Genomic DNA, 22,760 nt, shown 5'->3' on the forward strand with positions numbered 1-22,760 from the left:
AAACTGGTCATATACGTTCAATGAAATCAGGAAATTTACGAAAGATCTTTGGAAACGTTCTTTCAAAGAAAGATTTTTAGTCTAGGAATGATCTTTCTTTGAATTTTCATCTGACTATCGGACAAAAATATTAAACGCAGCCAACTTCTTTTCAGATTATAATGGTCTATTATCAGATGACTGAAAAGATTGTCCATTGTTAAATGGCCACCTTTATTGCTTCTCCCACCATGTCCCATCTCTTCTCACCTAGTACTTTGGATCATCACTGTGGCCACTGCATCTGCAGTCATCCCATCCTCAGGTCATTCACCTTGCTGCAGCCATCTCACCTCACTGCAGTGATGACAGTGGCTGTCAACAGCACCAGCAGCTGTCTTTAGGTCACCACAGCCATTGCCAGGGACTTGCTTTAGGCCTGGCCTACAGCCAGAGGCGTACATAGAAATCACTGGTCCCCATAGCAAAAATCTGAATTGGGCCCCTTAACCCCGCCCACTACCCACCATGGCCCCTCCCACTTCCTGACCTGGCTCCTCCCGTGCCACACCCCCATTAAATAAATTTATATATGACCTACAGTTTCCTGGGGGTGACCTGTCACATGGGATATCTGCTGCAGCCTGCAGGTCTCCTTATTTGGGGTGCCCTGTTAATCGGGACATCTGCTCGATTTTTGGGACCTGTCACATGGGACATCAGCCATGATGGTTGGGGGCCGGGGCACTATTTCTGGGGTTCCATGAGTCAGTAGTGGTAAATATCTCTGTGTACATTGTGCTATAATATATTTGGAATTCGGACTAGTCGGCCGGGCCAGGCACTGCTGCAGGGAGTGCAGCCGGCAGTGACACGGCAGGGACGAACGAACGGTACTTCACTTGACTGAGTCTGAGACGAGTGACTTACTTCAAGACTCAAGTTCAGGCCAGCCAGCTAGGGACACAACCGGTGCACTGCTCAGTGCTCACTCACAGTACTACTCACTGCTTCAGAGTTCAGAATCTTCCTCCGGACTCCCCCTCTCTCCTCAGCTCAGGGCAGGCACTGACTCGTCTCTGGTGAAGGGCCGACGGCGAAGTTCGAGCCGATTCTCCCGCCCGCCCCCTTGCGCCACTGGCCAATCAGCAGCTGCCTCAACAGAGTTGCCTTGTGCTGATTGGCCAGCGGCACGAGCGCCACATGCAGGCTGGTGTTTGATCCTGATTCCAGCAGACGGTCACGAGGAGGTCAGGAGGAGGTCAGGGGGGAGGTGCGGCGAGGCGATTGCAGAAGATGAGTTGATGTTGGGGCTGGGCCCTGGGGAGAAAAGCAGCCGCATAGCCGGCTGCAGCAGGTCATGAGTGGGCGGGGCCAAATAGTGTGGGCGGGGCCTTCTCTGCGCTATGGGCCCCCCAGTGCCGCGGGCCCCATAGCAGTGGCGTGGTCTGCCTCTATGGGCGGTACGCCACTGCCTACAGCCTCATCTTACTTGGCCTAGTCTGCAGCCATTCTACCGTGCTCACTTCTGTCCTGGTGATGCACAGCTCGTGGCACCCCTTTCATGCAGGGGTCACTCCCTTAGTTGCCTGCCCTGTAGATGCTAGAGCAGGCAGTCTTCACCTATTTAAAAGGTACACGACTCTTAATAAATTTGATGCGTATTTAGTTTTTCCTTGTGCCAGGAAAGCAAATCTACACCAGCTACGAGCAACTACAGATTTGTGCCATAATTTACACCAATTTCTGGTATAGGTTATTGCAAATCTGTCAGGCCACAGAAGTCCACATCCCTACCCACTAAATTCCGACCAACCTTTATGTCCTTTTTAAAAAGAATTACTAAATTTTTGTGGAAATTTTTTAAAAATATAGATAATGCACTCCAGCTAGCAGTATCATAGTGCGCGGCTGGAACACAACAATTTGACCACAATGTACATTTTTTAAGAAAAAAAATTACCAAAAAGAATAGGGAACAAACATGGTATGAATAGAGCTTGCGTAAATTTTTATTGGAAGACATGCTGTTCAAGGAGCGGCAGGTCTACTTCAGTAGCAGCCATACAAGCTGCTTTGGGGCCTGCCACCTAATGGGACCAGATATTTGTAATATCTATGTGTGTATATATGTGTGTATATGTATATGTCTTAGCAGTTGTGTGAAGGCATGGTTGAGATCATGATCAATGAGAGCCCTATAACATATCTTGCTATGGGGCACCATGACAACTCTGAGTGCAATTATGTAGTGTGATTTTGTTGGGCCCCAATCAGTGGTTTACATAGAGAAGTAAGGGCCTTATAGTAAGGATCAAACCAAGACCCCCCCCCCAGGACAGAAGGGTTTCCACCAAAACCCCTTTCAGTGAACGTTGGGCCATTTCAGTGAACGTTGGGCCATTTTGCTAAAAGTTGGCCCTTTAGAGTGTAGAGTCCTGACCAAGTTTTCACCCCCAGTAGAAAAGGGGATGATCCCAACTGGGCCCACTCTTGCCCTGGGCCCCATAGCAGTCGCATGGTCTGCCGCTATGGTAGTTACACCCCTGGCCCCATTAACAAATAGACAGGATTAAAGCTGGTCATACAAATTAGATTAATGTTGGACAACCGCCTAATGTCTATGGGGCCTTCCAATTCTCCCCCATTGGCTGATGTTGGGGGAGATATGGATCAGGCACTCTGGATTTCAACTGCTCAGTCCTTTTGTTCTCCGTAGATAAGCTACTACCAGAGGTGTCTGGCAGAGGATTTCTCCCATGAGCTGAGCCAAGCATGCATATATATGGGAGTATCGGGAGAGATAGCTGTCGGTCGAAACGATTGTTTGGCCAACAGTTATCTCATGCTTATGGCCATCCTTAAGGTGGGTTTACACCGCCTGATTGTCAGACAGATTATCAGGGTTGAACGTTCAGATGAACACTCGTTCCCGATAATCTTCCAACGTAAATGTGCCGCTGATCATGTACACCGGGTGAAATGATCGTTCATGCGGACACCTAAATTATCATTTTTGGGCAGCAGATTGTGGCTTCATTAGGCCTTGTAAACCAGGTAGTATCTTAGGTAGGACCAATGAATCTTTTATCACTAAACTAATGCAGTTCTAGCTGAACCAATCTAAACTGAAGCAGTCAATTCACTGGCAAAATAATATTTTTAAGTAACATTTCCCCTTATTTAGTGTGGAAAAAGAAGGATTCTGTGCAGGAACAATACCAGATTAAGGGCTGATCAGGCTGACACTGCCTTGTTTTGTACCAGGCTGGCAAATGTTCCCTGAGCTTACATAAGAAACATCTAAATTATGTCAGTCTATCAGTTTTTTCTCCATAAAAAGTCAGATTTCCAGAGGAGTCTGAGATTCCAAAGTGCGGGACTGTGCCTCAGAGGTGGGGGTTGGAGATGATATCTTAGCATTGTTCTGAGAATTTTCCAACTGACTGACACCCGCCACCCTCCAACTCCTTCTCTGCTGGTCCCCACTATAAGTGTTGCTAACTTTGGCAACTGTCTGAACAAAGCAATGGGAACAATTTCTTCTAAATGCCTGTCCCCTAGAAGTTCAATTACAGTTTTCTGCCACCACGATGACAGACAGGGACTCTCAGTATAGCACAGTTTGTTCTTATTTCTCCATGTGACTAAATGTTTGTATAGAACATTAGAGAGAGGAGGTTGGATTCTTGGGGATAATACAAAACATTGCACATTCGCTCGGTTGGTATTGTTTGACGTAAAGTTCCATGTTTTGAAAACTTTTGCTACAGGATGTGCACCCTTGTGCAGTACAGTGTTGTCTCTGCTCCAAGGCAGAGGAGGACAATACATGACAATGTCATGCTACTCTTCAGGAGGTCATGTTCCTCTTGTCCAATGTGTCTTTTCGACCAGCAGTTGATTAACACAAGCCGCTGACCACCCAGAAGAGCTTTAGGCGCCAAGTGTCAGAGATGTGTTGCAACTTTCCTGCAAAATGTCAAGAAAAAAAAAGGCATCGGCTGAGATTGTCACAGTTTCTTCTGCAGCTGTCACATGGCAAAAGTTAATTTGGGGAATTTATCATTATATTTGCGGCAAAATTTTGACTGCAAAAAGTCACAAATGTGCACCTTCTACACTGTTGAAAAGTGTGTGGCTCTACTTAGGCTACTTTCACACCTGCGTTCAGGTGTCCGTTCGTGAGCTCCGTTTGAAGGGGCTCACGAGCGGCCCTGAACGCAGCCGTCCGGCCCTAATGCATTCTCAGTGGAGGCGGATCCACTGAGAATGCATCCGCCTGCCAGCGCTCAGCCTCCGCTCCGCTCAGTGAGCGGACACCTGAACGCTGCTTGCAGCATTCGGGTGTCCGCCTGGCCGTGCGGAGGCGAGCGGATCCGTCCAGACTTATAATGGAAGTCAATGGGGACGGATCCGCTTGAAGATGACACTATATGGCTCAATCTTCAAGCGGATCCGTCCCCCATTGACTTTCAATGTAAAGTCTGAACGGATCCGCTCAGGCTACTTTCACACTTACAAATTTTTCGAAGTTATAATGCAGACGGATCCGTTCTGAACGGATGCAAACGTCTGCATTATAGGAGCGGGTCCGTCTGATGAAACATCAGACGGACCCGCTCCGAACGCTAGTGTGAAAGTAGCCTTAAATGGTTTCTCTAGGAATTAAGAAAATGAAAATACTTAAATATTACATTATTATAAACACATACCCAAATACCTTTCGTTAGTTAGAATGGCTCATTTTGTCTGGGCAGCAATTATTAGGAGAAATAAAATGGCTGCCGTCCTATTAGTGCACACAAAACCTGTCCTAATCACACAGCAGGACAAGTTACTTCACAATACTGAGCTAAAAAGCTGTCTCAGCCTCCTGTCTGCTCTGCTTGTCATAGTTACATAGTTACATAGTTAATGCGGTTGAAAATAGACATAGCTTAGTGTCATCTGCAAAAATAATGGTCCTGAATACAGCTGATAAGATCTTCAGCTGAATCTCTGTAGGAATGGAGTTCATGATGAGACATGAAGAACAGAGAAGAGGGTGGGGATGTGGCTAATGAGCAGCAGCTCTTGTATGCAGTCTCCATTACCACAGTCTGTCCTGTCCGTCCTCTCTGTACTTCATGTCTCATCATGAACTCCCTTCCTACAGAGATTCAGTTGAAGATCATATTAAACTGTATTCAGGATCATAATCCCTGACAAGCAGAGCAGAGAGGAGGATGAGGCAGCTCTTTACCTCAGTGCTCGGAAGTAACTTGTCCTACATTGTGATTAGTACAGGTTTTGTGTGTACTGATAGGATGGTGGCCATTTTATTTTTCCTAATGATTGCTCCCTAGACAAAACAAGCCATTATAACTAATGAAAGGTATCTAGGAATATATTTATAATAAAGTAATATTTAAGTATTGTCATTTTGTTAATGCTCGGAGAGCCCCTTTAAAGAGACCATCCCTGTATCGACACTTATTGGCAATGCTCCATGGGAAAACAATATGTAAAGTGGTATTTCCCAAGGAAAGAGAACCACCTCACTAGCACAACCTTGTGGAAGAGGCTCCCTATGAGTCAAAAGGCGATTTTTTTAACAAACCTTGGAACATGACAAGGGAAAATAGCCAAGCCAAATATCCATCCGTAGACGGCTTATTCAGGGTGCTTGCTCATCAGTATGGAGAAGGATCCTGGCTGGCCCAGTGTGATGCCTTGGATACGGCATAGATAGGGTACTGGCTCTCCTTAAACAGGCCAGCCCTGTATGGAGACTTCCTGGAAGTACTCCATGGTATAGAAACTTATTAGCAATGCTCCATGAGAAAACAATATGCAAAGAGGTAAGGAGAGCCAGTGCCCTACCTAATCTGTATCCAAGTCATTGCACTCAGCCAGCTAGAATCCTGCGTACTGATGAGGGGCAAGCACCCCGAAACAGCTGTCTATGGATGGATATTTGGCTTGGTTATTTTTACTTGTCATGTTCCAAGACTTGTTAAAAAGCGGTATTTTGACTCATAGGAAACCACTTCCACAAGGTAGCACTAGCAAGGTGGATCTTTTTCGTTGGGAGATACCTCTTTGCCAAAAGTGGGTGGAAAAGCAGATGTGATTAGTTATGTTTATTAGCTGTACATGATCAATCGCTATTTAAAAAAGTCACAAAAAAGATGTGCTCTTAATTAGAGATGAGCGAATCGAAGCTGATGAAGTGGAATTCGATCCGAATAACAGGAAAAATTCGATTCGCAACTAATGCGAATTTCCTCGCGCTTTATGGTAACGAATCGTAATTTTTCCTAAAATGGCGGCTAAAATTGCGGCTACAGGTGTGAGGACATGGGGCAAGGAACTCTGGGATGTACCCGGCCAATCAGCCGCCAGCCCTGTGATGTCACAGACCTATAAATACGGCGGCCATCTTGGATTCAGACATTTTCCAGCGTTTTGAGTGCAGGGACAGACGTGAGAAGCCGCTAGGGACAGCAATAGGAAAAACCTCATTGTGAAAAAAAAATATAGATTTACAAGTGCAGTGAAAGATTATTTGGGGATCCAAATAGCCATTATACAGCTCTGTCATTCCAGCAATTTGTTCTTGGGGTGCAAGTTCTATGTGGAAAAGCCTTTAGTGGCTTATATCTGTGGAAAAAGAAAAATATATACGCAGTTCACTTCTGCAGCTATATGTGGTGAAAGCGTTTAGTGGCGTATTTCAGTACAAAAAGAAAAATATATACACAGTTCACTTCTGCAGTCATTTGTGGTGAAAGTATTTAGTGATGTATTTCAGTACAAAAAGAAAAATATATACGCAGTTCACTGTTGCAGTTATTTTCTGTAAAAGCGTTTAGTGGCCTATTTCAATACAAAAAGAAAAATATATTCTCAGTTAACTTCTGCAGTTATTTGCGGTAAAAGCGTTTAGTGACGTATTTCAGTACTAAAAGAAAAATATATACGCAATTCACTGTTGCAGTTATTTGTGGTGATAGCGTTTAGTGGCCTATTTCAGTACAAAAAGAATAATATATTCTCAGTTCACTTCTGCAGCTACAGTATATGTGGTGAAAGCGTTTAGTGGTGTATTTCAGGAAAAAAAAAGAAAAAGAAATACGCAGTTCACTTCTGCAGCTATATGTGGTGAAAGAGTTTAGTGGCCTATTTCAGTACAAGAAGAAAAATATATTCTCAGTTCACTTCTGCAGTTATATGTGGTGAAAGCGTTTAGTGGCCTATTTCAGTACAAAAAGAAAAATATATTTGGCGCTTTTTGGTGTTTAAATTTCATTTTTATTTATTTAGTTTAGCTAACAGTATGTCAGACAGAGAAGTGCCAGGCCCTGCACAGGGGAGTGGCAGAGGCCTAAATGTTTCTGACGCAGGCACAGGTCGCAGAAGAGTAAGGGGGCATGGCAGCAGGGTTCACTTCGAGAGGCCTGAGCTTCCAGTGTCAGCTAGCGGTCGTGTCTTGACCAGCAACCCAACGGTTCTTGATTGGTTGACTCGATCTTCTACTTCATGGCAAGTGACAGCAGAGCCAGCAGCCTGAGTCTAGAGTTGCTAATAAGCAGCTTTCTTCACCCGCATAGTGAAGAACCTACTCACCAGCAGGTAGACATAGAGCAGAACCTGAACCAGCAGGTGGTGGCATACTTGGAGTGCACCCTGCCAGCCGTCATTGAAGATCCGTTGGACAACTAGGCAGCCAAACTGGCCGAGTTTGCCCTGGAAAAGCTGTCCTACCCGGCCAGTAGTGTAGCATCAGAGTGGGTGTTTAGTGCGGCGGGGCCATAGTTACCCCAAGAAGAACTCGCCTGTCCACCCAAATGTGGAGAGACTGACCTTTGTCAAGAGGAATCAGGCGCGGATCAGCCAGGAATTCCACCCACCAATGCCTGATGCATTAGACTAGATCATCCATGGTGCCACACCAACAGTTTGACAAAAGAGACCGGTTTCTTCTGGCTACCTGCCTCAGCTACTATTCTGATGCTGCCACCAGCCTGATGCCACACATCTGCTGCCAAGTGCTACTTCTTTCACCCACCTTCGTCGGCGGGTACTGGTTGTGCCAGCCACCTCCCCACTCTGTCACTGGGTCACTCTGTGGTCTCCACATGCTGCTTCCACCTCCAAACTATGTCACCTTGCCGCTCTGTGGCCTCCTGATGCTGCCGCTACCTCCACACTCTGTCACTCTGTCCACTATTTGCCGTTCAGCAATGCAGTCATATGTGGTAAAGCCCCTTTTGATGTGTATTAGTGGCAAATAGAGGTGGCTGAACTCTGCTGCTCTGCAACTCTCTTGTGAAGTCAATGTCTCCAACTATGCCTGCAGTGGACTGGCAATATGTGAGTTCACAGTGGGCTGATGGGGGTAGTAGTCATACTCACGGTTTTGCAGCTCCCTGGGTCAGCATGCAGTGATGAGGAAGACAGCATAAAATCCTCCAGGGAACTCTCTATTGCAGGGAACACCAGCCAGATGGAAGTTGAGGTACCCTTGATGTATGCTTAGGGTGCTTTAGTGGCTGGGCCCCTGTGTTCATGACGCCAGCACCGTGAGGTGCAATTGGGAGATGATGTGGAATAAGGAGACTAAGTTTCTTAACAAACTCCTAGTACTTTACTGAAGCTGATCCAAAAGGTCATCAATGTATGCAAAAGTCATTTACAGCAAGGCAGCTTTTACACTGATTTAGATTAGTTCCCAGAAGTTGCATAAGGGGCAGTTTTCTATGACAATCAATCTTTCTCCCTTGTTTCTCCAGGCTGGAGGAATGGACTATCTCTGCTGTACTGTATAATCATATACTTCTGTATACTCTCTAGGAATACTATATTCTGACTGTTGGCCTTTCTGTCCTTGGTTATGGTGGGCAGCTTGTAGCTTAGAATCTCTCCACCTAATGCAAAGGAGACTAGAGCCTGATAAACGACAGTTACCTTCTTTTGCCAATATTCTCACTCCCTCTCCGAGTTGCCTGGTTCTTCTGTAATCTTTCCCTTCTATGGGCTGGTACATGGAACTAACTTTGGAGTTTTTGTAACTCTCCAAGATGGATGCTGAGATGCAGCTTTGTCCTCAGACATCACACACACTGCCTATCCTTTACCAAGAATCGAGGAGTCCTTGACAGGAAGGTAGAACTTGGGTGCTGTGCAGCTAACATCATTAACTGGCTCTTTAAGGTTTCTGTCCTAACACCTTCGATGAATTGTTCTCAGCGTTTTATCTTGATCCTCTGCTTCATGGGGGTCTACCTGTATAACAGCTTGCAGGGCTTCCTGTAAGGATAATGCAAAGTCTCTGAGTGACTCACCGGGCTGCTGTCTCTTGCTGAAGAATCTCATCTTGACCTCTGACACAGTCCTGGGTTCAAAAGTGGTGTAGAGTCATTCAAATATCTGCTCCACTGTTCTTTTCTCTGAGCTTGGCCAGGATTTTACTTCTCTGAGGGCGGCTCCTTCCAATTGTGCAATGAGGATTTCCATTTGCTGTTCTGCTGACACAGGATACAACCTGAATAAAGACATTTCTTCTTTAAATTCTCTTAAAATATGAGCTTCCCCAGCGTATCGTGGGAACCAGGGGTCTCCGTTCTGCCCGCCCCGCTTCTCTTGATTGATGTCACGGTTTGCAGCATCGCTGACGAAATCCCGCGCCTGCGCCGTCCACTTCTATATTAGGCGCAGTGAGTGAATGATGCTTTCCTGGTGCTGGATTCCTCACTGCGCCTGCGCCGACTACGTCACAGTGAGGAAGCCGGCACCAGGAGAGCGCCCTTCACTCACTGCGCCTGCGACGAATACAGAAGTGAACGGCGCAGGCGCGGGATTTCGTCAGCGATGCTGCGAACTGTGACATCAATGAAGAGGAGCGGGGCGGCAGAACGGAGGACCTGGGCAGGATAAAGGGTGAGTAGACGGAGCCTCTAGGTGCTGAATCTACGCCCACATAGCACCTAGAGGCTCATTAGCATATTATAAAAGTGTGTATTTTATCAGAACGGCTGCAGGGAGAAATGTAAAAAACATACTGTCAGTCAGCTACATAACAGTAATTCTGATGGTAGAAACCCTTTATGCAGTGTGTTTTAGGACACTGCATGCCCCTCTCTCGATTTACAGAAAATACATTATTTTCATGTAGAGATCCAAGAATTATGTTGGAGGCATGCTGTATTATTGAAAAAACTTTAAATAAAAAGAGATTTAAAATAAAAAATAAAATCATCCATCAATGCCTTTTTGATTGAGGTTGGCCAGTTGCCTTTCAAATCGAGGCTCGGAAAGCTTCAGGTGCTACTGAATTCACTTAAAGTTGTGCATGGAGCATGTTGTGATTGTGAGGATTCGGATGCTGTTTTCCAGGAGTTTTTTAATTGGAAACAGTAAAGTTTGGAAAAATTCAGCATTGTCAGAAGTGACACTGACAGCACTCTGGGCCTTCTCTGCAGATGGATGTGTAGGGTGGCCAGACGTCCGGTTTTAGGCCCGACAGTCCGGTTTTTCGACTCCCGGTCCTTCGTCCGGCGCAAGGCCAGGATGGGTGGCCAGAAGTCCTCCTTTTGGGTTATTATGGTCTGATCAGACATGGTCACTTTAAGGAGGCAGGGCCCGGCAGCACGTTTCACACACTGCATGCTTACGTGACAACGTCATTATCAGCGCGCGCTGCAGCTGCACTGGTGGGAACTGTATGAAAGTCAGGAACAGAGGAACGTGTGTGTGCTGTGGACTGCGGGCGCGGCGCCGCAAGTCCATAAGAGCGGCACACCAATACAGGTGAATACACTATACACTAACCCTGTACAAAAATGCTAACTAATTCACACCAGCCTGCATCTGTCTGCGGTATTGCTTACTGGAAAATACGGAGACTTCTCTGCAGCACAGAAACCCCACGAGCACAGCGTCTTGCACTTCCAGTGCGGGCCTACTTCCTCCGCTACGTCCCGTTCACTTCAGATCACTCCGCCTCAGGCTCCGGTGTTTTTTTGAAACTGACAGCCTATAACACTCTGTTGAAAAGCCTTTAGTGGCATATATACGTGGAAAAAGAAAAATGTATTCGGCATTCAGCTCTGCAGTTATATGTGGTAAAGTCCATTTTGCGGTATGGACCGAATTACGTCGTGGTGAAATTTTTTATTTCCAACATTTTTTTTGTCAAAATAGTTTTTTTTTTTGTAAAATTGATGGGTGCCTTTACCATCTATTCACAATAAAATCAAGCGGCTTCAGTAAGTTGAAAATATTAATGTGCTGCCATCTCCACACTATGTCACCTTGCCACTCTGTGGTCTCCTGATGCTGCCACCACCTCCAGACTCTGTCATTGTGCCACTCTGTGCCCTTATCATGATGCCTCCACCCCCAGACTCTGTCATTGTGCCACTCTGTGGCCTCTTAATGCTGTCGCTACCTCCTGACTCTGTCATTGTGCCACTCTGTGGTCTCCTGATGCTGCTGCCACCTCCAGATTCTGTCATTGTGTCACTCTGTGGCCTCCTCCCGATGCTGCAGTTGCCTCCACCTCCAGACTCTGTCATTGTGCCAACCTGTGGCCTCCTGATGCTGCTGCCACCTCCAAACTCTGTCATTGTGCCACTTTGTGACCTCCTCCTGATGCTGCTGCTGCCGCCACCTACAGACTGTCATTGTGCCACTCTGTGGTCTTCTGATGCTACTGCCGCCTCCAGATTCTGTGATTGTGCCACTTTGTGGCCTCCTCCTGATGCTGCTGCCGCCACCTCCAGACTCTGTCATTGTGCCACTCTGTGGCCTCCTGATGCTGCTGCCACCTCCAGACTCTGTCATTGTGCCACTCTGTGGCCTCCTGATGCTGCTTCCACCTCCAGACTCCATTATTGTGCCACTCTGTGGCCTCCTGATGCTGCCGCCACCTCCAGACTCTGTCATTGTGCCACTCTGTGCCCTTATCATGATGCCTCCACCCCCAGACTCTGTCATTGTGCCACTCTGTGGCCTCTTAATGCTGTCGCTACCTGACTCTGTCATTGTGCCACTCTGTGGTCTCCTGATGCTGCTGCCACCTCCAGATTCTGTCATTGTGTCACTCTGTGGCCTCCTGATGCTGCTGCTGCCACCTCCAGACTCTATCATTGTGCCACTCTGTGGCCTCCTCCCGATGCTGCAGTTGCCTCCACCTCCAGACTCTGTAATTGTGCCACTCTGTGGCCTCCTGATGCTGCTGCCACCTCCAAACTCTGTCATTGTGCCACTTTGTGACCTCCTCCTGATGCTGCTGCTGCCGCCACCTACAGACTGTCATTGTGCCACTCTGTGGTCTTCTGATGCTACTGCCGCCTCCAGATTCTGTGATTGTGCCACTTTGTGGCCTCCTCCTGATGCTGCTGCCGCCACCTCCAGACTCTGTCATTGTGCCACTCTGTGGCCTCCTGATGCTGCTGCCACCTCGAGACTCTGTCATTGTGCCACTCTGTGGCCTCCTGATGCTGCTGCCACCTCCAGACTCCATTATTGTGCCACTCTGTGGCCTCCTGATGCTGCCGCCACCTGCAGACTCTGTCATTGGGCCACTCCGTGATCTCCTCATGCTCCTTCAACCTCACCACTATGCCATAGGGCCAGTCTGTGGACTACTCATGCTGTTCCCACCCTCCCCACTTCATGACTGGGCCACTATTTTGCCTTTTGGCCTGGCTGACATCATCATTTATTTGACCCTTCTGATCTGTCAGAAGGAAGTAAAAATGAGACACACAACTGATCCTGTCTGTGTAGCAGCTGTAAGGCCTATATGGTCCCATCAAAATTGGCTTATGATTTGGTAGCCATAAGCAGGAGTGGGTACAAAATACAGAAGACATGCAAATATTCCATTCACGTGTCATCTCTGTTTTAGATCCACTTTTTTTGGCATTAGCAATATTGATGGATTACTGACCAAATGCTGACCGAGTGAAGGTGTATGCTCCACAGACAGTATCCATTTTTTATGGGTTATTGTTCTGACGGATCAGAGGAAGGGCAAATGAATCAGTGATGTCAACACAAACTTACTGCTGACACCCTCTCCACTCTGTCAGGGGGCTCTACTTGTATAAGCGTTTAATTGAACAGGTTCTGTAGACATCTTTGTGGAATCAGCTGACGAGGCTGTAAAAGGAGTGCGCTTCTTGACGCTAACATCGACCTGTAAGGCTGAGTTCATACTTTAGTTATTTGGTCAGTTTTGGCCCGTGACTGCCCAAATAAGTAAAGTGTGCAGTGATTCTAAGAGCGACCCCTGTCATCTGCATGTCATATGGACTCACAGTATTATTTCACTACCACAGCAGACTCCCTATGCGTGTTACTGCAAGGCACAGTGTTCAACACCACTATAAAGGCTCTCTGCAGCCCAGAAATAACCGTTTTTTAACATAATTTGCTGCAAATAAATTCATATCGAAGCAAATCTTTTTGAAAAATTTGTCAAACCGGCCAAATCGAATTTTTGAGAAATTCGCTCATCTCTACTCTTAATTTCTTCAGTATGGGATTAATTGGAGGAGGCACCTAAATTATGTAACAAAATGCGAGGTTGGATACAATTAGTGCAACTTATAGCAATGCAGACTCAAGAAAGACTTAAAAAATGTGTCTCATAATAAATTTTCCCTATCTACCGTATATTATCCATTCTTCAAAGAGTAGTTCCCTATTGACATCAGGGCTGCTTTAAAGGAAACCTGTCAGCTACAAAATGCACCTTAAGGCTGCGTTCACACGGGCGAGTATTCCGCGCGGGTGCAATGCGGTAGGTGAACGTATTGCACCCGCACTGAATCCTGACCCATTCATTTCTATGGGGCTGTTCAGATGAGCGGTGATTTTCACGCATCACTTGTGCGTTGCGTGAAAATCGCAGCATGCTCTATATTCTGCGTTTTTCACGCAACGCAGGCCCCATAGAAGTGAATGGGGTTGCGTGAAAATCGCAAGCATCCACAAGCAAGTGCGGATGCGGTGCGATTTTCACGCATGGTTGCTAGGTGACAGTCTATTCACTATATTATTTTCCCTTATAACATGGTTATAAGGGAAAATAATAGCATTCTGAAAACAGAATGCTTAGTAGGCGATCAATTGAGGGTTAAAAAAATAAATAAAAATTAACTCACCTTCTCCTCTTGTTCGCGTAGTTCTCCCGGTCTTTAGTTCTTTAAAAGATGAACTATGGGCTAAAGGACCTTTGGTGACGTCAGATCACATGCTCCAATCACATGGTCCATCACTGCGAAAAATTTAACTTAATCCCAAAAAAAACTTTCCACTGCATTTCATTGCTGAGATCATTTCAGTAATCGTCTTGTTAACTCAGGTGAGAATGTTGACGAGCACAAGGCTGGAGATCATTATGTCAGGCTGATTGGGTTAAAATGGCAGACTTGACATGTTAAAAGGAGGGTGATGCTTGAAATCATTGTTCTTCCATTGTTAACCATGGTGACCTGCAAAGAAACGCGTGCAGCCATCATTGCGTTGCATAAAAATGGCTTCACAGGCAAGGATATTGTGGCTACTAAGATTGCACCTCAATCAACAATTTATAGGATAATCAAGAACTTCAAGGAAAGAGGTTCAATTCTTGTTAAGAAGGCTTCAGGGCGTCCAAGAAAGTCCAGCAAGCGCCAGGATCGTCTCCTAAAGAGGATTCAGCTGCGGGATCGGAGTGCCACCAGTGCAGAGCTTGCTCAGGAATGGCAGCAGGCAGGTGTGAGCGCATCTGCACGCACAGTGAGGCGAAGACTTTTGGAAGATGGCCTGGTGTCAAGAAGGGCAGCAAAGAAGCCACTTCTCTCCAAAAAAAAACATCAGGGACAGATTGATCTTCTGCAGAAAGTATGGTGAATGGACTGCTGAGGACTGGGGCAAAGTCATATTCTCCGATGAAGCCTCTTTCCGATTGTTTGGGGCATCTGGAAAAAGGCTTGTCCGGAGAAGAAAAGGTGAGCGCTACCATCAGTCCTGTGTCATGCCAACAGTAAAGCATCCTGAGACCATTCATGTGTGGGGTTACTTCTCATCCAAGGGAGTGGGCTCACTCACAATTTTGCCCCAAAACACAGCCATGAATAAAGAATGGTACCAAAACACCCTCCAACAGCAACTTCTTCCAACAATCCAACAACAGTTTGGTGAAGAACAATGCATTTTCCAGCACGATGGAGCACCGTGCCATAAGGCAAAAGTGATAACTAAGTGGCTCGGGGACCAAAACGATGACATTTTGGGTCCATGGCCTGGAAACTCCCCAGATCTTAATCCCATTGAGAACTTGTGGTCAATCCTCAAGAGGCGGGTGGACAAACAAAAACCCACTAATTCTGACAAACTCCAAGAAGTGATTATGAAAGAATGGGTTGCTATCAGTCAGGAATTGGCCCAGAAGTTGATTGCGAGCATGCCCAGTCGAATTGCAGAGGTCCTGAAAAAGAAGGGCCAACACTGCAAATACTGACTCTTTGCATAAATGTCATGTAATTGTCGATAAAAGCCTTTGAAACGTATGAAGTGCGTGTAATTATATTTCACTACATCACAGAAACAACTGAAACAAAGATCTAAAATCAGTTTAGCAGCAAACTTTGTGAAAACTAATATTTGTGTCATTCTCAAAACTTTTGGCCACGACTGTGCATAAAAAGAGAAAAGGAGACAGACAAAGGAGAGTAAGAAGAAAACTTGTGATCTGCATGGCCAAGCTTAGGAGTCAGCAAGGTAACCTGCTATTACAGATATACAGACTTTGCTGCTCTGAGGGACACCATTAACACACCATTCATGCCTGAACACTTCCTGGCCAGGCATGCCCTTAAAACCTGCGGTGGACACTACAGACCACATTGCAACCATACTAGTGCCTGCCATAGATTCTACTGAGAGAGACTTTAGCAAGATTATATACAAAGAAGGCCATATTCCCATCCTTGTCTAAAATCCATACATTGCTATCTGGAAAAGAATTGCACTCTGTACAGTTGGAACTGTGGCTGCTATCGTTGAATGTACTACAACTCCCATTCTGCTCTCGACTAAAGAGAGACATTTATTCCTCTACCTCTGGCCTGTTTTTTTTACTCCTACACCATACGCTGGCCATTGCATTCCACAAACCCTGCCTTGCACCCATACAGACACTAAATACCATGGGCACCCAAACTACCATCAGACTGGAGCTCCAGAACTAGGCTGTGTCTCGGGAAAATAAAGGATGTGCCCTGCTTTCACTGCACGGCCCTAGGGAGCAACAATGTGAGAAAAGCCACTGTGATTGACTATGACAGCCAGAGTCACTGCCACTCCCATCCTCTGCTCCATCTCCTCAGGTGCTCACTGCACAGTTAGCAAAGGTAGTATGCAGGCTGTTATTGCAGATTTTTAGTCCTGTACATTTCAATTACTGCCTTAAAGGGGTACGGCAGGATTTTAATACTGATGGTATATCTTGAGGATCCGTGGGGGTCCGTCACCCTGCAAATTCTCCGTTTAGCTATTTCAGAGTTGTAACTTCAGTATAGATACAGTAAAAGGACCCTTTTACTGTATCTATACTGAAGTTATACCTTTGGAGGGTGTTTTGGCAATTAACCCTCTCTGAACCAGCAGCGGCTCAAACCATATCAAGCCTCTCTCTATCCCTTTATCTTCATTTTTTCCCCCTTGGCAGCGCGGGTATCTACCATTACTCTATTTCAGAGTTGAGCCGGTGCTGGAAGCTGGTACCAGAACTACACCGCTCCATTGTGTAGTGGGTAGAGTTAGTAACTGCAGTGCTACTCAAATTGAAGTGAATGCTGCTGTAACCAGCTCTGGCCACAGCACAATTGGTGGAGCTGTGTAGTTCTGGAGCTACTCTGAAACAGTTAATTGGTGCGGGGGGTGCGACCATTAATATTAAAATCCTGCAATACCCCCCTTAAAGTCATATCATGATGGCTATAGTAAACCAATTGGGAAACTGTTGATAAATTGTCCTGTGTACATGACAGGAATAGATATTTATTACCAGTAAGAAGTGCGTCAATGTAGTAAGATAATTAGTAAAACTTGTTCAGGAAGGTAGGTGCTACTAGAACAAGTGCCAGTAGTGAATACACAGTACGTCCTCAGTTCAGCTTGAGGCAGTCAGTGCAGGGTTTCCTTTCTGCCAGTGTTAAGGGACTAAGGGACTATTGTCTTGGCTCCATTGTCCTTTCAGTGGCAGATTGAGGCACTTTAGGGCACACATGAGGCCCCAACACACTCACCATTGTATGTCTGTTTACTTCAAGCTCCGGAACACTGTAGCATCCCTTTACCCAATACTGTTTTCTGGGAAGTTACTACACATGGGATGAACACACTTGTGTACGCCAGTAGGATTGAATTTCAGGGATAGAGGAGGAAATACACCTAACCACAAGTGTAAGGTTGTAGAAGAATGCCAGACTTGTCCTAAGTTTAATTAAATATTCAACGTCACTATCTTCACAATGAAACCAGAGGGATTATAACGTCTGCACACAATGAACGTGGACTATCAAGGCTCAAGGTTTCGATCATGAAGGGGCGTTGTAAAGACATCAAGTTTTCCACTAAACTACATTGATGGGTAGCATCTGAGGGTTGGGCATTACAACCTTTCCATGCAGGAGAAATAAAATATTACAGCGGTATCTGTCCAGACACCACGTCAAGAAAGGACATGGTCGAGGCTTAAAAATGTAGTATAGAACGCCAATCTCTGCTGGCAAAAAAAATCCTTGTGAACAGGGCCTTAAGGTCCCCATACACATTACTGTGTCATCAGCACAAGAGAACCTGATGACAACCAATGCTCAGATATTTTCGGAAGTCCCATAGTGGTGAATGTAGGATGACCACACGTGTGGCATGCTCTTCGTTCACATTGGGGGGCCCCGTTCAGGAGACAAGCACGTCGCCTCAAGAGTAGGACCCACACCTATCAGACATTTATGGCTATCCTATCGATATGCCATTAATGTCCTAGATGGGAATACCCCTTTTAAGGGGTTGTCTGACTTATTTAAAACAAAATGTTGTAAAATAATGTATACTCGCCCATTTCATCAGGATGACATGCCTGTATATACCAAAAACTGCTACAGCCAACCACTGGACTCAGTAGTATACAGCGTGAGACTGCTGAGACCAGTGATTGGATGCAATGATCATGTGTAGTCTATGGGCATCTCATCACTGCAGTCAAACAAAGCCAGTCGGGAAGGTTGTGAGTGGCGGCACTGGAAGTGGCAGGGGATAAAATACCTGAGTATACATTCTTGTAATAGTTTATTGCTGGCTTGGGGGTTAGACAACACCTTTAAATCACCATAGGAAACTATGGTGATGTATGTGCTGTGGCCATAAATAATACCATAAAATGTGACTAGTGTACTATGCAGATGTTAAAAGCCAGGACTTCTAGTTTCATGATAGTCCACAAAATCACAGGCTGCCTTAATCTAAAATGCTACAATTTACAATCAGTCCAACTCTAGTATCTTCAAACGTACCAATGTGACTATACAGTGAAATTACCGAAGCAACTGAATGCTGATTTACTGTTCCGGAGTAGTTCCATGGCTGGAACTTGGAGCCAGAACTAAAACATCTCCACGCATTGTGTAGTAGATGGAGCTGGTTCCTGCAGTCCTGCTCCCGTTCTTCGACACAGTGCTGCGGTATCTAGCTCTGTCCACTACACAACAGATGGAGCCGTGTAGTTCTAAAACCTATTTCTGGCACCAGAACAACTGCAAAACAGCTGATTGCTAAAGGTGCGGGGTGTCAGACTACCACCGATCAGATATTGATGGCAATATAAAAATAGTGGAAACCCCTTTAAGTTACAAATAAATGTCTGTTGTCTAAAAAAAAATGTTTATGCAAATCATACAAGCAAATGAGTATCAAAGCAAATTATACTGTGGTGACATCTGGACTATACTTTCTAAGAATACGGCGGAATGGTCCGGTTTCTGTCCAAAATCAGGACAGAAAGTATGAAGGACAAATATATGTTGTCTTCTCTTTTTGTAATTCACTCCTGATTTTGGCTTCCAAAACTGCATCAGGAGACCTGTCCATGCGGCCGTACCCTAATGATACTTATATCTTCATTTGGAATACACAACTTAATTATACCGCCAAAGGCTTAATAACACACAACAGGCTGTCACCTGTAAGTAATTCAATCTTTTCTCCAAAGCTTCACATTAGATATTCTTCTCTCCACCCCCTCAAGCTACCACTGAAAGGTGCCATGACCTCATAACTGTGGAGGCTGAGAGGGGGGATCCTTCCTGTATGGGCACATCCCAAAAACACCTCCTTTGTATCTGCCTGTCTGAGGGAAAGCTGTCTCTACAAGTACAGGATCTATCTAGAGACAGAAAATCTGCAGGACAGTTTCATTATTACATTCTGTCTTACAAAACGTATCCCGGCCGCTCGCACCCACACTTCTAGAACTCGAGCGCACGTCTCAGTGACACCCATCTAGTGCCAGCCGCCAAATGTTCCTAGATCTCAGGTAGCAAAGAATGTTACAATTGTTAGTAATATGTAACACAAGGACCAACAAGGGAATCTGTCATCAAGCAAGACCCTTATGACTACTGTAATGTCTGGATAGGCCAAAATATGTAGACTGTGGTAGATCTCAGGTGAAATCATTAGCAAGAGGTTTTACAAAGTTAAAGGGGTTATGCCGTGAAACATATTCCACATTATTCAAACTAGCACTTGGATCTGAATACTTTTGTAATTGCATGTAATTAACATTTTAGCATAGCCACTGAGCTATTTAATAAAATGTATCTGTATAGCGCCACCTGCTGTTTGTTCTTTTCCTTATTTCTTGTCAGCCTCCCTGAGATGGTCGCACGCGCTCAGTTTAAATCTCCAACTGCCACCAGCTGTATCTTCTGTTAGGAGCTGTGTCAGTGACAGGGAAAGAGCCACAGCAGAAAGAAAACGTACTCTTAGCTATGATAGGGAGAGAGCTTCAACAGAAGGGACACCCACCCCCTGAGAAACAGCACACCCCTGAGCTGCCAGCCTGAAGAGAACCTAGCAGAACAAATGGAGCAATGATCGAGGAGATCTTTGGATCCATGTGAGGTACAGGGCTGGTTCTAGCTTTGTTAGAAAGAGATTGTCCTGTACTGTATGATGTCTGGTTTTCATTTTTTACATCAATCATGGCAGAACCCTTTTAAGTGATGATATAGGTACAGAGAAGGTTGACAAATGAGAGTATTGAAGCGCCAAATTATTGGACAGATGACACAAAGTCCTGGTGTAAGGCCCACAGGTATCTCAGACAAGAAGTACCAGGGGACTAGACATTTGAAGAGTCAAGACAAGCCTGGTCAAAATTTGGTTAGAAAGGTTAGGTTCAGAAATGGGTCTAAATACTACTACTGGCACCATACTAATACCAGAATGTTGTATAAAGAAGTTAATCTGCAATTCAACTGGCAGGACACATTGGGCACATGTATATGGACAACCCACCATACATTCATTCTATGTCCTTCTTGCATAAGGGCTTGTTCATACAAGCAATTTTCACATCCATGTGCTGTCCAACTGTAGAACGCACAGCACGCCAACTGAACATTGATACATTATAATTGTTACATGTCCAATTTTCTCTACACCAGGCCATTCAAGTCAATCGGTCTGTACAAAAAAACTGGGAATGCAGACACCATCCATGTGCGGTACAAAAAAACTGGGAGTGCAGTCACCATCCATGTGCGGTACAATTTTCACAGATGCTTACTATGTGGCGCTGAAAAGAAAGGAAAGCATTCTCTTTTTTGACCGATGTGAAAAATGGATGACACACAGATAGCAAAAAACTGACCCTCAGAATGCAGTCAGCGATTAAATTGATGAAATATCGTCTGTTTTTAGTGGGTGGAATAAGACAATGCTCATCTGAATATGACCTTAAGTTCAGAGCACCAGCTGTGTGAATCTTACAATGAATGAGCAATTATAATTTTTACCCCTTCTCGCATATGGACGTAACTGTATGTCCAAATTGCATGTTAGTTTCTGCAATCGGGCGTACAGTTACTATACATCCGAACTAACACCCTGTACTGTGACACAAGAAAGAGTCACAGTGCCCAACTCATGGACAGGGGAATTGCTGGAGAAACTGGCAAGGGACCTATCAGACTGGCCCCTTGCCAGTGATCGCTCTTATTGGTTAGTCTTTACAGATTAACCAATCAGAGCATTTTGCTCAAAAGTGCCGGTATAAGGCTCCGATCTCCACAGTCTGTGTCTGTGAAGACCAGAGCCTGTATACAACTGCTATCCAGGTACCATCTGTGACCCACTGAAGCCCCAATTGTGGCCCTTATAGCCCCCTTTGTGCCCCCCTCTGCCTCTGTACCGTACTGAACGGTGATGGCCGCAACTCAGGAATTGAGCCGCGGTCATCAGCTGTAACATACAATTGACATGCTGCTGCATCAGGCAAGATCGGTTCTGCAGCCAGTAGCCACGTGGCATCCATGGGGATAACAGAGGGACGGAGATCCCTCTCTCATCCATCGGGCCGCTACATGCGATGGCAGCGGCCCGATAGTTACCATGGCAACTGGACTCCTTCTAAAAAAGCATTCAGGCTTGCCATGTACCTAAAGCCTGATAGATCCTGACACAGACAGGGTCTGAAAAGGTTTAGTGTCAGTATTAGGGATGAGCGAATCGACTTCGGATGAAACATCCGAATCGATTCGCATAAAACTTTGTTCTAATACTGTACAGAGCAGGAGCTCTGTAAATTAATTTATATATTTTTATTTATTTTTCACTTTTATTAAAAAATTTGTATTTAATTATTTTTTATACTTTGTTTTACCAAATCCCACTTGGATCTTGAAGAACCAATGGGTCTGAGCTCCCTACAGTATTAGAATGTATTGGCTCAGATGAGCCGAAGTTACAGCTTTGCGAAGTCTCGCAAGACTTCGCACAATAACTTCATAAATTAATCTGTACTGTAAAAAAACATTTCCCAAACTCGGGTTCAGTTCCAAGTGGTACCTTCGAACCAAACCCGAGTTCAGAAAATGTTTTTTTACAGTACAAATTAATTTATGAAGTTATTGCGCAAAGTCTCGCGAGACTTTTCAAAGCAATAACTTCGGCTCATCGTAGCCAATACATTCTAATACTGTAGGGAGCTCAGACCCATTGGTTCTTCAAGATCCAAGTGGGATTTGGTAAAACAAAGTATAAAAAATTATTAAATACAAATTTTTAAATAAAAGTGAAAAATAAATAAAAATATATAAATTAATTAAAAAAAATAGCTTTTTCCGTATGCACTCATTTCTAATTAGTTAAAAATGAAAAAATAAAATAAACTACATAATCACATCATTTATCCCGCGTAGTAAAAAAATTAATAATATTATGGAATTGACCTTCCAATAAAGGTATTAAAAGCGATCAAAAAGTCAGATGTACCCCAAAATGGTACCAATAAAAACAAAAAAAAGCCCTCACACCATTGATAAAATAGTAAAATTGTTATAAAAGTTAATATATCGTGATGCAAAATATAATTGATTTAAATAAAAAAGTGATTTTATGCTGAAAACATGTAAAACATGAAAAAACGATAAAAATGTGGTATCACCATAACGTTATCGACCCACAGAACAAAGTTATCATATTATATGTACCTTATTAGGAACTTCATAAAAAAA

General features: G+C 44.8%; 1 long non-coding RNA gene across 1 annotated transcript; it reads right to left on the reverse strand.

The window, feature by feature from the left end:
* Positions 1-532: 532 nt before the first annotated feature.
* Positions 533-4,160, reverse strand: LOC121005347. Its single transcript, XR_005779922.1, has 3 exons — positions 4,127-4,160; positions 2,004-2,006; positions 533-649 (listed from the first exon to the last, which is right to left on the reverse strand). It is a non-coding gene; the product is annotated as an uncharacterized LOC121005347 (long non-coding RNA).
* Between the last annotated feature and the right edge of the window lie 18,600 nt (positions 4,161-22,760).

This window comes from Bufo bufo, chromosome 6, assembly GCF_905171765.1.
Source record: "Bufo bufo chromosome 6, aBufBuf1.1, whole genome shotgun sequence".
Classification (NCBI taxonomy): Eukaryota; Metazoa; Chordata; class Amphibia; order Anura; family Bufonidae; genus Bufo; species Bufo bufo.